This window comes from Callospermophilus lateralis, unplaced genomic scaffold (genome assembly GCF_048772815.1).
Source record: "Callospermophilus lateralis isolate mCalLat2 unplaced genomic scaffold, mCalLat2.hap1 Scaffold_91, whole genome shotgun sequence".
NCBI classification, from domain to species: Eukaryota; Metazoa; Chordata; class Mammalia; order Rodentia; family Sciuridae; genus Callospermophilus; species Callospermophilus lateralis.
Window position 1 is genome coordinate 4,787,623 of NW_027517238.1, and position 15,211 is coordinate 4,802,833.

Below are 15,211 nucleotides of genomic sequence, written 5' to 3' on the forward strand. Positions count from 1 at the left end.
ACCACTTCCTCAACCCAAATCCCACCTACATCCAGCCACCATTCAGATAATCCCATCAAGGAGTAATTCATTGATTAGATTAAGGCTATAGCCCAATTCTGCAGCAACTACTGCCACTGAAGGCCCAAGCATCCAAGATACTTGGATACAATACACATGCTGACTTTGTCCTTGAAATATATACTGCCAAGAATACAAGCTATGTGAGAACCCTTCTAGATCAGTTCTTATTATTTTAAAAAAATGGTTATGTGGTTTCCAATTTTCCCCTGATATTTTGCCATATCATGTCAACTTAAAGTCTCAGAATCAAATATCTCTTTGAGTATATCCAGTTTTTTGTTAGTTAAAGACATTCATTGATCAGTTCTTATATTAGATAGTGTAATTATTCTAGGGGCTTCTCATAGTTTACATTAATATTACATTACTATTTTTCTCCTTCATTCATTCTTGCAGTTTGTTTGGAATTTTTATAGTGATTCCTCACATGACATCTAAACAGTGTTAACCCATTGCATTTATTCACTACCACTACATATTTAGTAGTATATAGAGGTATTTATAACTTGGCTACTATGAATTTGCATGAACTAAGCTGACATATATGACATAAATAGAAACAACATATATTTTAAAATGTAAACATTTTATGCTCCAGGAAACATTGGTCAATATATGAAAGGAATATAAAATAATATACATCAAAACTATTATATAAATGCTATATTCACATCCATTTTAAGTAATTTTTTTCATAAAGCTTGTACAAATTATGGTTCTTACATCCATAACATTTAGTCTCTGGGACTCTCTTACTTACCTATCCCCTCAGTCTTAGTGTCCCCATTCCAAGAAAGAAATGATTATTTTTTTCTCTTTATTTTCTCTTTCATCATGATGAAAATGGTTGAATAATTCAGACACAATATATTTTTATTGTTGTTGTTGTTATATCTCTAATTAACGAACCAAAGTATGATTTCTTTTATTCTCTCCCCACTAACCCCTTCAAATTTCATTCACCTTCATCCACATTCCAAAGTATTTCATTTTTGTTTTGAAATCCTTTTGTTAACTTAATTAGGTTGGAGGATGATTTGTTAAAATCAGCCATATATAGGTTAAAATCCATGAAATATTAATTATGTGTTCTACGAATGATATTCATTATTATATAATTTATTAATTGATGAGACATATATGAAATAATTACCTAGTAGATAATACCATACTGTGGTAGGATTGTAGAAAGAAATACAACAAGTCCTTGCTTCAATAGTCTTTCTACCTAGTGGACACAACAGGGATGTGAGCAGGATATTGCCATATAGTCCATGATATACAAGAGGTTGGTTCAGGAACTTAACATGTTTGTTGAGGTTTTTTTTTAGTGGTGACTACATATGCTGAAATTTCTCCTTCACACATCTGACTAGCTTAATTCCTTTAACATTGTTTTCCCTCTAATTTCAAATTGGCTTATTTTCAAGTGAATTGTCCTGTTGCTGCCTGCTATTATATACTCTCTCACAAACTGTGTTAGTTAGCTTTCTGTCACGGTTACAAAATACCTGAGAAAAACAACTTAAGGAATGAAAGGTTTATACATTGTTTCTGGATCTGTGTTGAATAAGATCTTCATGGTGAAAGGTGGAGCAAAGCTGCTTACCTCATGGCAGCCAGAAAGAAAGGAAGGGAGGGTGGGGGGAGAAAGAGAGAATGAGCACATAAGAGAACACATAAGAAGGAGGGTCTTGATACAAAATGTATCATTCAAAAGCCTTCCCCAGTGAATAACTTCCTCCCATTAGGCCACACTTCCTAAAGGTTGTTGCACCTTCTTATAGGACCATAGGTTGGCAAACAAGCCTTTAGCACATGGCCTTTGCACAAATTTCATATCTAACTCTTAACAGGGCTAATCAAAACTATATCACTTTGTATCCTGTATGAGTGTCCTCATTTTTACTCATGGCATTTTTCAGACTACTGCCTCCATCTCACAGTGTGGGGCAACCTCTAAATTCCCATATCCCTTGCAAACCCAAGCATACTTTTATCTTAAAATTTGTAACAAATTGTGAAAAATGAATACAGAAGCACTAACTCATTTACCCAAAGAAAAAACAAGTATTTAACAGTTGAAGGTAGTAAATAAAGCCTGATGCCCAGAAGTTTCTCCATCTAAAATGTAGAATTGTTATATCCAAATTGTTCTCCTTTGTAGGAATGGGTAATGTGAAACTAAACTCATGGTTGTCAGATATGTTGAGCAATTTATAGATAATACTGACCACAGGTCACATCTGGTTTCTTTCCCTTGGCTTTCTTAACAGCTTAATCTCACTGAAGAATAATTGTGCACATGAGTTTAGTTTCACTATTAGTCTGATCCCTGGATTACAACCTCAAGTTAGAGTTCTTTGAGGTTAACATCAATTTTGTTGGTGCTCTAAGGGAGTCATGGTTGGGTTTTGGTGGTGCTCAAGGAAAAAGACAGTTGTTAATCTCCCTAAGGAGTAAAAATCTACTGCTATAATAGAGCTTTCATATGTTTAGTACCTTGTTAACATATTGGCAATATGGAAGAACAGGCTTGCTCCAGAGAGCAGTAGACCACTAACTTTTTTAATTACTTCACAGATGACTTAAGCCATAAATTTAAACCCTTGGGTGAGGCAGAAAGAGATTTTATTTTGAATTTGAAAAAAAAAAAACAGAATGTAAAGAAAGATGTTTTGTATATGATGGAAAAAAAATCAATGCCTGGGATCTACACTACTACATGACTCAGACAGAAGAACTCAAATACTCCAGAGACCAAGAGTCTCTCAAGGAGTACTTCCCCATCTAGGTGGTCAATGAAGCCTTGCTGAACATCTACCAGGAATTGTGGTGACCTTCCTTTGAGCAAGTGACAAGTGTTCATGTTTGGAATAAAATTGTTACACTTTACACTGTGAAGGGTAAAGCTAATGGAGAAGTGTTGTGACAGTTCTGCTTGTACTGCTATCCAAGTTTCTGAGGATCATATTGCTGGAAAGGACTTAAGGGATTGGATTCAGCTACTACACAGTTAAGACTTCTCCCTTCCACATTTCCCATGAGTGATTCTTAGTGGGGGTGTTAAAATTGCAGGCTCTGATGCCAGAATGTCCTGGTTTCATCATTTCTGGGCAAGTAGCTTAATTTTTCTGTGCTTCAGTTTTCTTAACTATATTATAGATCTGATAAAATGGAAATTCTTGTAGCATATGCTTTGCAGGATTATTGCGAAAATCAAGTTGACTAGTTACCTCCAAAGCATTTAGAAGACTTCCCAGCATATAACAAGAGGTTTTATGTATATTGGGGACTGCCATCATCTACTGTGTGAACCACATTTGTTGAATTTAAAATTAACCCCAGAAATGTTTATTATTTGGATAATCTGTTTGCCAGTGCTCTTAAATCTATGACCAATCCCTTCAGTATAGCTAGGAGGTGGCACAAAAATAGTAGGAATAGCAAAATATTTGTAGTCAATTAAACTAGAGTTTGAATGCTTGAATGACATAACTTAATGACATTGTTTCCTTCCAGTAGAGAACTGATAATCCCTTTACAGAGTTGATTGTTATTAAAGACAACATATGCAAATTACCCAGCCCAGCTGTCAATCATTGATTAGAATTTTCTGTAACATGTGGCAAATGGACTCCATGATTTTTCATCTAAAACACAAAGGTTTTTGATCTCTTTCTCCCTAGTTAAATTTATAAAACAAAGCCAAAATGTCACAATTACTAATTCACTTTACTAAATAGACCAAAGGAAATTGTAGCATTCCTTTTGTTCACTAACATGTAACTTTGTAGTCCACTGACTGGAAGGGGCTGGGTACACGAGCCATCCAGTTGACAAGCACAGGTGTCCTTTTGTGTCCAGATTATCCCACAGCTTTATGAATTAGGACTGAATAAAAAAGGCAGGAAGTGAAGTGCACTTGAACTTAAAAGCTCAATTATGCTGCTACTTAGAACAATAAACTGTTTGAAAAAAATAGCCACAATCACACTTAAGATTCTAGACTGCTGTTTAAATAGTAAATATTGCTGCAGAGCTTAAGAAAGGCACATCATTTTTGTTTTGTTTTCCCAAAGCAAACTAAATCTATCTCCAGATCCTCATCCCCAGAGTTTTCAGTAAGTGCCATATCACTGTTTACAAATCCACTTTTTAAAATGAAATCTATACAAAGCTTGTAATAGAGGCAATAATTTTGCCATGTGCCTTTTCTGTAGTCTGTATTGGAACATTTACAAGATTTCCTGAAAATCTTTGTGCTCCAGGACCTAGATGTCTCCAGTTTGGTAACCACATGTGGGTGTTGAACCCTCAATATGAGGTTGGTACAACTGAAGAACTGAATTGAAATATATATATATATATATATATATATTTGAATTATACTAATATATTATATATATATATTTGAATTATACTAATATATTATATATTATATATAATTGAACTATACTTATATATATTATATAACTGAATTATATATATATATATATATATATATATAATTGAATTATACTAATAAATTAGAATAATTCAGTTTTCAGCACCACATATTAAAAAAATAAATAAAATAAAAAGGTTCATCTACAATTATAAAAAAGATTCTTAAAAAACTGACTTCACTTATTTTTTTGAAGTTTTAAAAATGTAGTTAGCAGAAAATTAAAGTTATATACATTTATCTCATATTTCTATTTGACAGTACTATCCTAGAGTTTATGAGATGAAAACTTTATCTAACTTATTTCTTTCTGACTTAGGTCCAGGCTGATGTTAGATGATAGCCTGTGTACAACTAATAAGTTGCAAGTAATTTCTAGGCATAACTAAAATGCAAACCAAAAAGTTTCAATTGTATGGCTCTGTAGGGTATTATTTGTTTTTGCAGCTAAATTTGTAGACATTATTAATGTTTTAATTTCCTAACAATTTAACTAAATCATCTGATGGTTGTACTAAGCCGAATTTTGTTATAAGTCAAAATTTTGATTATTTATTCTCTTCCAGTTTTCTAGCTTATACTTGAAAGAATAATTAGTCCTACCCCAAGCCTGGTGGCTCACACCTGTAATCCCAGCAATTTGGAAGACTGAGGCAGGAGAATCACAAATTTGAGGCCATTCTCAGCAATTTAGTGAGGCTCTATCTCAAAACAAAATATAAAAAGTGCTGGGGATGTGGCTCAGTACAAAAAATAAATTAGTCCTACTGATCAAATTATACAATTAATGTAAACTGAAGTGTTACTCTGTGAACTATTTATGTGTGTATCTGGAAATAAGTTTCATTGAATTGTCTTGCCTTGCTTCCCTAAAATCACAGTTTCAGGAACTAAAAGTACTGATGATGAGTAAAAACTGTTTTCTTTTTACATTATCTGCTCATGTGTTTATGTTAATAATGGCAAAGGAACTGTAATAATTTTTTAAATTCCATCCCTAAAGAAAACTTTGCAAAGGTCCTCATACAGGTGCTGACCCCAGAATTGCCTTACTGTGGACACTGTGATATATTGTTCTCTCTACCACATTCTTTAAGGAAGAGTCTTGCATGTTTTATTTGTGATATTTTACGAGAAAAAAAAAAAACCTGAAGCCATTTCATAGATGCTTACTATTTCCAGGTATGCAGAATTCCACATTTGTAGCCTTCTGGAACACTTGCTTTGCTACCTTCCCCTCCCTTTTTTGTACAATACTGGGGATTGAACCTAGGGACCCTCAATAACTAAGTTATATCCCCAGTTCTTTTAATTTTTACTGTGAAATAAGGTCTTGCCAAGTTGCTGAGGCTGGCCTGGCACTTGCAATTCTCCTGCCTCAGTCTCCTGATTTTGTATCTTGTATTAAAATCTAAATTCCATTTCATCACACAACAATTTTGGCATAGTTGCCAATTACAACATAAAGAAAGTTCTGGCTGTGTGTGTGTGTGTGTGTGTGTGTGTGTGCACGCACACAAGCACACAAGTATGCAGACTGGGATTAAACCCAGGGGCACTCTACAACTGAACAAACCTTTTATTTTTTAATGTGAGACAGGGACTTCTTAAGTCACAAAGGCTGAACCCAAACTTGTAGTCCTCCTGCCTCAGTCTCCTGAGTAACTGAATTTAATGTCATGTGCTTCCTGACCAGCTAGGCATCTTTTGTAGGGGTGGGTACTGTTCTTTTCATTTTTGTCTTCACTTGTCTAGAGAAATATTTAAGTGAATATTTACTTCATGATACATTTCCAGTTATTCCTGTAATTATCTGAAGCATGGACTAGGCTCAATAGCAAATACTCTCATTTATTTAGAGGAAATGCATAATTCAAAAAATATTTTGGAGATATATTTAACAACAAACATATGTCCTCAAAAGGGACTTGCATATATTAAGCTGCTTCCCTGGGCTCAGCTGGCACCCCATGTCCTCACAGAAGCATCTCACACTTGCCTACTAGCACTCGCTTGGAGTTGGTATAGGCCTCCTGGGCACGCATATGCATGGTCCATGGCTGTTACTCTATTTTGGGTCATGGATAAGTCCATGAAGTGGAACATTGATGGGCAAATGAGTTGGGCCACTTCATGTCCCTGTTCATGACACTATTTATTGAAATTCCTGAGTGTGAAGAAGAGTTATAGCTCCATATTGCAGAACATGCATCACCTTCACAATGATCTATACCTGGACATTACTAATTGCCATCACTTTGCCATTTTCTACAGCAGACCAAAAAGTACATCAAATAGATATTTTTCCTCATAGACAATAAACTTGAACATGAGGACTTCTATGCAGATTTCAAACTATTTAAATCAGAAATGGTTTACAGATAATTTTGCAACAAAAATAAGAAATTCAACTTCATTACAAGAATAAGGAGGAAAATTATTCATTTTATTAGCTCTGATCAGAGAAAAGCTACTCCTGCTTTCTTTGCATATGGGATATGGTTCTATATTTGGGAGAAGTCCAGGAAATGCACATAAAATATTAATCTATGGAAATACATTCTCTAATCCTTTCAGAGTTGCTGCCTATGGAAGTTTCAACTTTTATATTACTTTCTTGACTGTTCTCATATAATGAAGAAGGCAACACATTATGGCTTCTTAAATTTCAACACATTTGACATTGATAAATACAAACACTATGAAATAGCGAAAAATGGAGATTTAAAATGAAAAATATCAGACCACCTTCTGCACAATTTATGCAAGATACACAACATTATTCTGATAGTAAGACTCAAAATGTTACTATAGGCATTTTCTGAGTAAAAGGATATATGTTGCTAAACTCTTTGATCACCTTGTTTTTTTCCTTGTGGATGATAGCACCCCAATGGATGCCATTGTAAAATAACTTCTGGGTATGTATGGAAATGTGGAAGGTGCCATTTCCATGAACTGTAAAGTCTGCCTTGATCTAATGTCCACTCAAATAGGCCACATCATAAAGCATTATGGGAGGAGAGCAGCTGAGACTATTTGCTGGGTCCAAATCTGTAGATCCAGCTCAGAGATCAGGCCTCAGCAGAAGGATTTGGTCATGAAACAAACCAGTGTCTGGCTAGATAGGGACCATATTCAGCAAAAGATAGGGAGGCAGAAGAATGGAGCACACTAAGCAGCATCAATCTTCACCAGACTTCTCTTAGGTGGTATTTCAACAAGCAGTGTGAAAAATCAAGACAATCAGAAACCTGAAAAGGGTAGTGATGGTGACATAATAAATGGAGTTCCACAAGGTGATAAAATTGGGGCCTTGAAAAGATGAATACCATCAAAATCTAACATTATATCACCCATAGTAATTCTTCATTATACACTTCACAGTTTTAAAAATTTGAATGAACTTTATTAAAACAACCAAGTAATCTGCTTTGAGGAAAAGCAGTTTTAGCAGTCCCTCTTTAACAAGGACTAATATTTTTGCATGAAATAAAAAGTTGTGATCAGAACTGAAGAAAGAATCTGGGAATAGAAAACTCTGACAAGATTTAGAAAAATTTCTTTCAGAACTGCCGCAGTCTGGCTGGACAAGAATAACCGAGCCACCACAAAGCCTTGTAGGTTCAAACAGCAACTACTTTATTTTAACTCTCACTGGCACTGCACTCATGCTTTTCTGCCAACGTCACCCACGCAGCCCTTCCAGAAACCCCCCACATCAGAAATCCCACCTCCGGTACTTCCCCAACCAATGGAAACTCCCCCGGGAATCCCCAGGAGAACTCCAAAGTAGCGGGTGCCCTGAGGCATCAAGAGCTGCCCCATTGCCCGACAGTAAAGGTCAAATATACAATACAATCAATTCAGAATCACAGCAATTATATATGGCTTAACTCAAACCATCATCTTAATTGTTCACTGGTGCCACCTTTCAAACATTCCCTCAGGCAAATGCTAGTCGTCATTCTGACTGACCTGGCTCTCAACACAGAACAAAACAAAATTTCAGATGCTTTAGTTGCTTTCCCCCTTAAAAATTTATCTGAACAAGAAAAGATCCACTAGAGTTTCAGTAACCCATAGTCTGAGGTTTGAGCAGTGACACGAAGGGCCTGATTCACTTTTGTCTGAGTTAAACCACAAAAACACTGTTATCAACTTACTTTCAGGTGAAAGTAGCACACATTTCACCTTCCAGAGTGTTGCCCAGTCTGTGTGGTTCATTTTGTTCTTCTGCTGATAATCATATTCACTGATAGCCCTCAGAAGTGTATCTAATGAGGGATTTTGATGTTCTTATTTTTTATTTACACTGTGACCCCAGCAGATGCTCCTGCCATGGATCTTTCCAAATGGGACACTATTCAATTCAACCATTCTGCCTTTTCTCTTTGAAATATTGTTGTGCATTTCACTATATGAAATACTCAACTGATTGCCTTTCAAAAAAGCATGATTTACAAGAGATAACCTTTGACAATGACATTTAAACACTGTTTCATATTGTAACACCAAGTAGTACATTGGGCACTGTAAACTTGCCAGGGAACTATTATGAATAGTTTAGAAAACTTAGGAGGCAGAACTGGTTTCTAAGTTGGAAGATGATTGCTACTGCTTACTCAGGGTTGTTTTCCACTTAGTTTTTGTGCATACTAGTCTCAGTGGCATTCCCAGTGTTCTCATGGAGCCCTATTGTCTGCTTTGGGGGCTTGATGCAGACATGCAGGACACACAGACTATTAATTTTCTGGAAGCCTTGTGCCAAGGAACTTCCTTTTTGATATTACTTAGGGACCAAAGTATCAGAAGGCTATGCATTACTGGGTATCCCAGTCAGTAAAAGTAAAATTTTGTTTTCTTCCATGTATGAACACACACACACACACACACACACACACACACACACTCACACATACACACTCACTGTTGGGCTTTGCCTCTGCAAAGAGCAATCCCATATTATGGTGGCTTTAAAAGGAAATGATATCAATAGTTTTCATGGTCTTCCTGTACCAATTTGGATTATTATTTCTGTGTAATCACACTGAGGACATTCCAGTGAAAGTCATTAATTTTGAGCTACAGTTGTTGGCAGTGACAGCACTTAATTTTTGAGTGCCTTCTTCCTTAACCTTCCTTGGACACAGCCAGGTGTGTAATGCACAGTGGTCAGAGAAAGTGTTCATATGCTGCTAAAAAAAACTGGTTTTTGTAATTAAAGAAAATTTTGCAACCACATTGGTTACTTCCCTAAGAAGTGAACACCATCCATCCATCGTAATCATGCTGTCCTCTCCTAGTCTGAATCCTGGACAGAGGTCCTTTTGGAAGGCAACACCAGGCAATGCTTTTCTTCAAAGACAAGGTGAATATGTGAGGAAGACTGAATGCACACAGCTGCCTTTTTTCAAAGTTGTAGCAAGACAGGATAAATTGTCCTTGGATTGAAACATGACATTAATGGGAACTAAGGCACAAGTCACATGGCCATATCTTTATGGGCAATTCTTTCTGCAGTAGACTCTGAGCGGACAGGATCTTGCCAGTTTCTTAAACCTGGGGACTAGATCAAGTAAAGCAGTGGATTCTTGTCCCTGAGGCAAAAAATGGCTAAGATCTGGGTGGAAGGAGAACCATTCCATGTGCTGTTTCATGCTGAGAAAATGCTAAACACTTGAGCTGTGCCCAGGACTTAACTGCTGTGACTCAGGGTGAAACTTGTAAAGGCCAAGTCCTCCATAACTAATCTCAGTGGATGCCAATCCATATGCCCATCTGCAGCAGATGGTTATGTCCTGCAGCAGAATGAGTAGATGTTCTTTACACCATGGCTCATGCCACATTCTGGTACCTCGTAGTGCACAGCCATCTGGGGACTTGGTCAAAACTCTGGTAACCACAGTGCTTTTCTCTAAGTTGCTTTTTTTGGGTTGGCTTCTCAACTTTCCAGCTAAAATCACTGTCATAATCACTGTATGTAAGTAGTTCACTAAATTAGTCAGAGGACACTTTGGATTTGTTGAAGGCACATTCCTTCAGATTCCCAGATGACTAGTGCTATTACATCAAAAGAATTTTATAGCAACAAGATTAAGCTTACTTGGGACATGTGTATGAACCAGAAAATTTCTGGGTCTGACACATGGAAAGTTCCTTCTGCAACAAATAAGTGCAAACTCCATCCAACAGGAAACCACAAAATACACAAATCTTCAAGGATTGTAACTTGGAGTCCAGTTGGAGACCTTCCTTCTATAGAAAATGAAGGAGTACATTTCAGGTAGAGTGATTCTGCTAACTTATGGGCCTGAAATACCTTAAAATATACACCAAAACCACTTCCACTAGGATTAAAATTAGAAATGAATATTCATAGGTGCACTTCACTCAAATCATCAACAATCAAAAAGAGTCCCAGAGCTGAGTGTCTAAAAAGTATGCTCCTCTAGCATAGAGAAACTCGTGGTGTATAAAAGACACTAGAACACTGTTCTCAACAATAGAGAGGGTTGATGGTAAGCCATGCTTCATTCACAAGCACCCTTGCCTGTGCTGAGTGGTGGCTTTAATTTTCTGTAGAATTTTCCAGTTATAAGCTTGAGCCTTTCAACTCCCCCATTTGCCCCAAACTCACCTTGCTACTGCCTACTAAGGGTTGTTTTCCACTTAGCTTTTGTGCAGACTAGTCTCAGTAGCATTCCCAGTGTTCCCATGAAGTCCTATTGTCTACTTTGGGGGCTTGAAGCAGACATTCAGGCAACACAGACTATATATTTTGTGGAAGCCTTGTGCCAAGAGTACCTTGAGTCTTTACTTTTATTGAATTGCCATCCATGACAGATGAGCAGTGCACTCTTTTGGTGTTTTCTATAAGGAACCACCTGCTTCTTTTCTTTTTCTTATTTTTATAGCATTTAAAAAGCAATGATTACCAAACTTCCCCCCCCCCCAAAAAAAAAAACAATTAATGAATAGTTCTTGTCAACTAAAATGTTCTAGTGAAGCTCACTGCTGCTCTTCCATTTCTTCTTAATTTGAATGAACAATATCTCTACATGCAATTACTATGGGGTGTGTTTAAAACATGGGACAATTTGCCCATACTCTGAAGAAAATTACCTCCTTATCACATGGAAGAACTGTCATAGAAGAGTAATGCAGTATTATATTAATAATTTGCAGACTTTTATCTAATCTGCAATCATGAACAGATTATTAGTTTTAAAAATAAATGGTTAATCAGTCTTTGATCATTGTTTTGATATTTTTGTTGCTGTTGTTTAAATGTTTCTTATCATACTTTTAAAGCTGACAGAACTGATTGAATGTTGTTTATCTTGAAAGTATTTTGAAGATAGCTTTACTATGGCCTGTAAATTGTGCATATATATGTAGATTGATACATATTCTTGATTTGAAAATATAGTATATTATTACTGGTTTTATACAAAATACTGAATAGTAAAATTGTATAATTACATAATTAAAAGTATTACCACCCAAAATGGGATAAGTTGAAGAGTCTTCTGAAAATGGCATAAGTTGAGGAGTCTTCTGAAATGTTATTCAAAAACATAACCTGATTTTATTTTAAATAATAATCATTCATTTGTTATATTCATTAAGAAAATTTTTTTACGTTTTCTCTCTCCAAAAAATTTCCATTCCTTCTTAAAAAGTAAATTTTCATTCTTATAGTTTTTAATACCCTCCCTTTTTTTTGGGTAGTGATAAATAATTTATTCCCTTCTCCACTGAATATTCTAGGGTTTGGTGAGAATACATTCTTGAAAGAAATGAAAATATCAAGTTATTCCACTTACTACACTGTTGTAAATATTCTCCACAAATATATGAAATTTTACCAAGCAGGGGAAAATAGCCATAAGCAGTACGAAACAATTTCTGAGAAATTAGAAGAGTGAGGAGAAAAACATATCAAATTTTAGAACATTATTAAAATAGTCTGATAAACATTTATATTCAAAATTTAAAAATTCCTCAAGAAAAAAAATTGGATAGGACCAAGAAAAATAAATGAGCCATTTGTATAGATACTTCTTTTTGGTTAAAAGTTAAATTCTTATCAGATGTTTTCCAGAAAGGAATTGGAGGCAAACGCACATAATATCACCAAGACCCTGAAACTTGGCTCATCACCTGTCAGCAAAATTCATTGTAGTCTATCATTTTTGGAATAGTTAAAGAAATTTGCCTACAGTGAAAAATTTGCTAAAATGTAAAATTTGTTTAATGCAACTACAGACTTGTTATTCCCATGTCACTATTGTTCTCTTTGATTCACATGCTTACACTAATAAGAAAAAAATGAAGTTTTAAAACTCATTTAAAACAGTATATTCTGTCTGGGCATGGTGGTGCATACCTGTAATCCCAACAGCTTGGGAGGCTGAGACAGGAGGATCACAAATTCAAAGCCAGCCTCAGCAAAAGCGAGGTGCTAAGAAACTCAGTGAGACCCTCTCTCTAAAAGAAATACAAAACCAATATATTCCATCTTACTCCATTTTTTTCTAATTATTGAGAAAGTGGATATAGCATTTTAATATAACTCAGGATCTTTATGAAAATTACTAGGTATTTTACTTGTGTTGTTTCACCCAGTACATTTGTGAAAACTGCAATTTAAGAATAAACACTGAGGGCTGGAGATGTGGCTAAAGTGGTAGCGTGCTTAAGCATGTAGCCCAGGTTCGATCCTCAGCACCACATACAAATAAAGATGTTATGTCCGCTGAAAAATAAAAAAATAAATATTAAAATATTCTCTCTCTCTCTCTCTCTCTCTCTCTCTCTCTCTCTCTTTCTCTCTCTAAAAAAAAGAATAAAAATTGATGTTCTATTTTCTAAAGCTATCTTTAAACAAAGAGTATTATGCCGATCGAAGTATGAGAATTTTTCTCAGGGTTCATGGAGAGACTTACTAGGCAAGATATATTAGCTTTCTGATCTCCAAAAGACCCCAGGATTCATCAAAATTAATTTCAGTCAGTCACAATGGTTCATGTCTTCAATTGCAATAACTCTGGGGTGAGGCAAGACTATTGCAATTTCAAAGCCATGTTCAGCAACATATTGAGGCTCTGAGCAACTTAGAAAGACCATGTATCCAAATAAAAAGTAAACAATGGGCTGAATATGTGGTTCAGTGCCTAAGTGCCCCTGGGTTCAATGCCTGTTATCAAAAAAAAAAAATCAATTTAAAACTACACTTAAGACACAACTATCTTCATCATTTCATCATAATTAGTTTCTTAACAAATAAACCTAACAAGTGATAACTATTTTTATTGTCCCACAGGAAATACTTGGCAGGAGTTCTTCGGGAAAGAAAGGTCCTTATAAATGTGCAAGAAATCCTTTGATACAACAGAGTTCCCCTCATAGAAGACAGGTAGAATTGTTTTATGTGTGACCAGAAAGCAATTGTTGAAGTGTCCCTTCCCACAATATACATTATAGAAAGAAAAAAATTTAAATGGTTAAAAACACCCTGTTGAAACTTTCTTTCTGTTATACAGCACACTTAATGTTTTTCAAGCTTTAAATATGAATTGGAGAAATCTTTTTTTGTGTGTCCTGCATTTTATGAAAAATTCTTTTAATACCATAATGATCTTACTTTATGGAAGGTAAAAATGTAATCGAAGACATCAAACATATCTCTATTTCCTTCACTGAAGTGTATAAACAAAAAACAGGGGATGACAGATTCACTCTGATGTAAGGCATAGTTCACTATGCCTTGCATCTGGCACTTGTAAGTGTTTCTGTTTTACTATTATTGTAATTGTCTCTGGATATCTTTTTTTATTGCCACCAAAATAAAACAAATAAATAAAAACAAAAACCCATAATACACTCCCACATACACACACAAAGACAAAAAAAATTACCAAAATTCTGATAAATTTAGGAAAGAAGTTGGATCAGAATAAACCAAAAGGTGAATGAAAGGAGAAAACCATAAAATAAGCCAAAGACTGGGGGTAGGACATGACAGGGTAAGATTGGGAAAGAGACATAAATGTGCACTTAAGACACCTAAATGTCAATACCTGCTAAAACTGGGGATCCAAATATGGGCTCTCTGTGCTTCTGAAACAACCATGTATTGCTACTGGGTGAAGGAGCAGTGCCTAAAGTTCTCTGTAGAAATTACTTAGTCCTGATTGAGTGGTACAACAGCAGGCAGAAACAATACATGAAATAAGGGGCAGGGCTTGTTCCAGAAGAAGTTCATTTCCAAACAGAGGCTTCATTTCCACACTGGCTGGACCTGAAAGCAGCAGCATGGCAACCCAATCCACATTTTTAGTAGTTCTATAATTGTTCACTCTAGAACTCCCTCAGCTTCTCTGTACATTTTATCATTTACATAATAAATGTTGGAAAAATATGTCTTTGAATTATTCAACAATTTTAACTATTATGCAAAGTTTAAATACTAAAAGGTCATACATTGTAAAAGAAATTCATATTCTTGAATATGGTGAAGACAGATACCTACAGAGAACAGAAACCACCAAGCACTGGCCCATGGCTTCCCAAGTTTCTGAACTCTCTCACTTTCTTTACTCACTTGCCTGGGGATCAACAGTTCAACAGAGTGAGGGCAGTCCATGGACAGTGCTTTGAGCTGTGTTTATACTGTTTTCTTTCCTAATGTCTGTG

At 35.6% G+C, this 15,211-nt stretch overlaps 1 pseudogene; it reads left to right on the top strand.

The window, feature by feature from the left end:
- Positions 1-6,716: 6,716 nt before the first annotated feature.
- Positions 6,717-7,243, top strand: LOC143641220 (dual specificity protein phosphatase CDC14B pseudogene; annotated as a pseudogene).
- Positions 7,244-15,211: the final 7,968 nt, after the last annotated feature.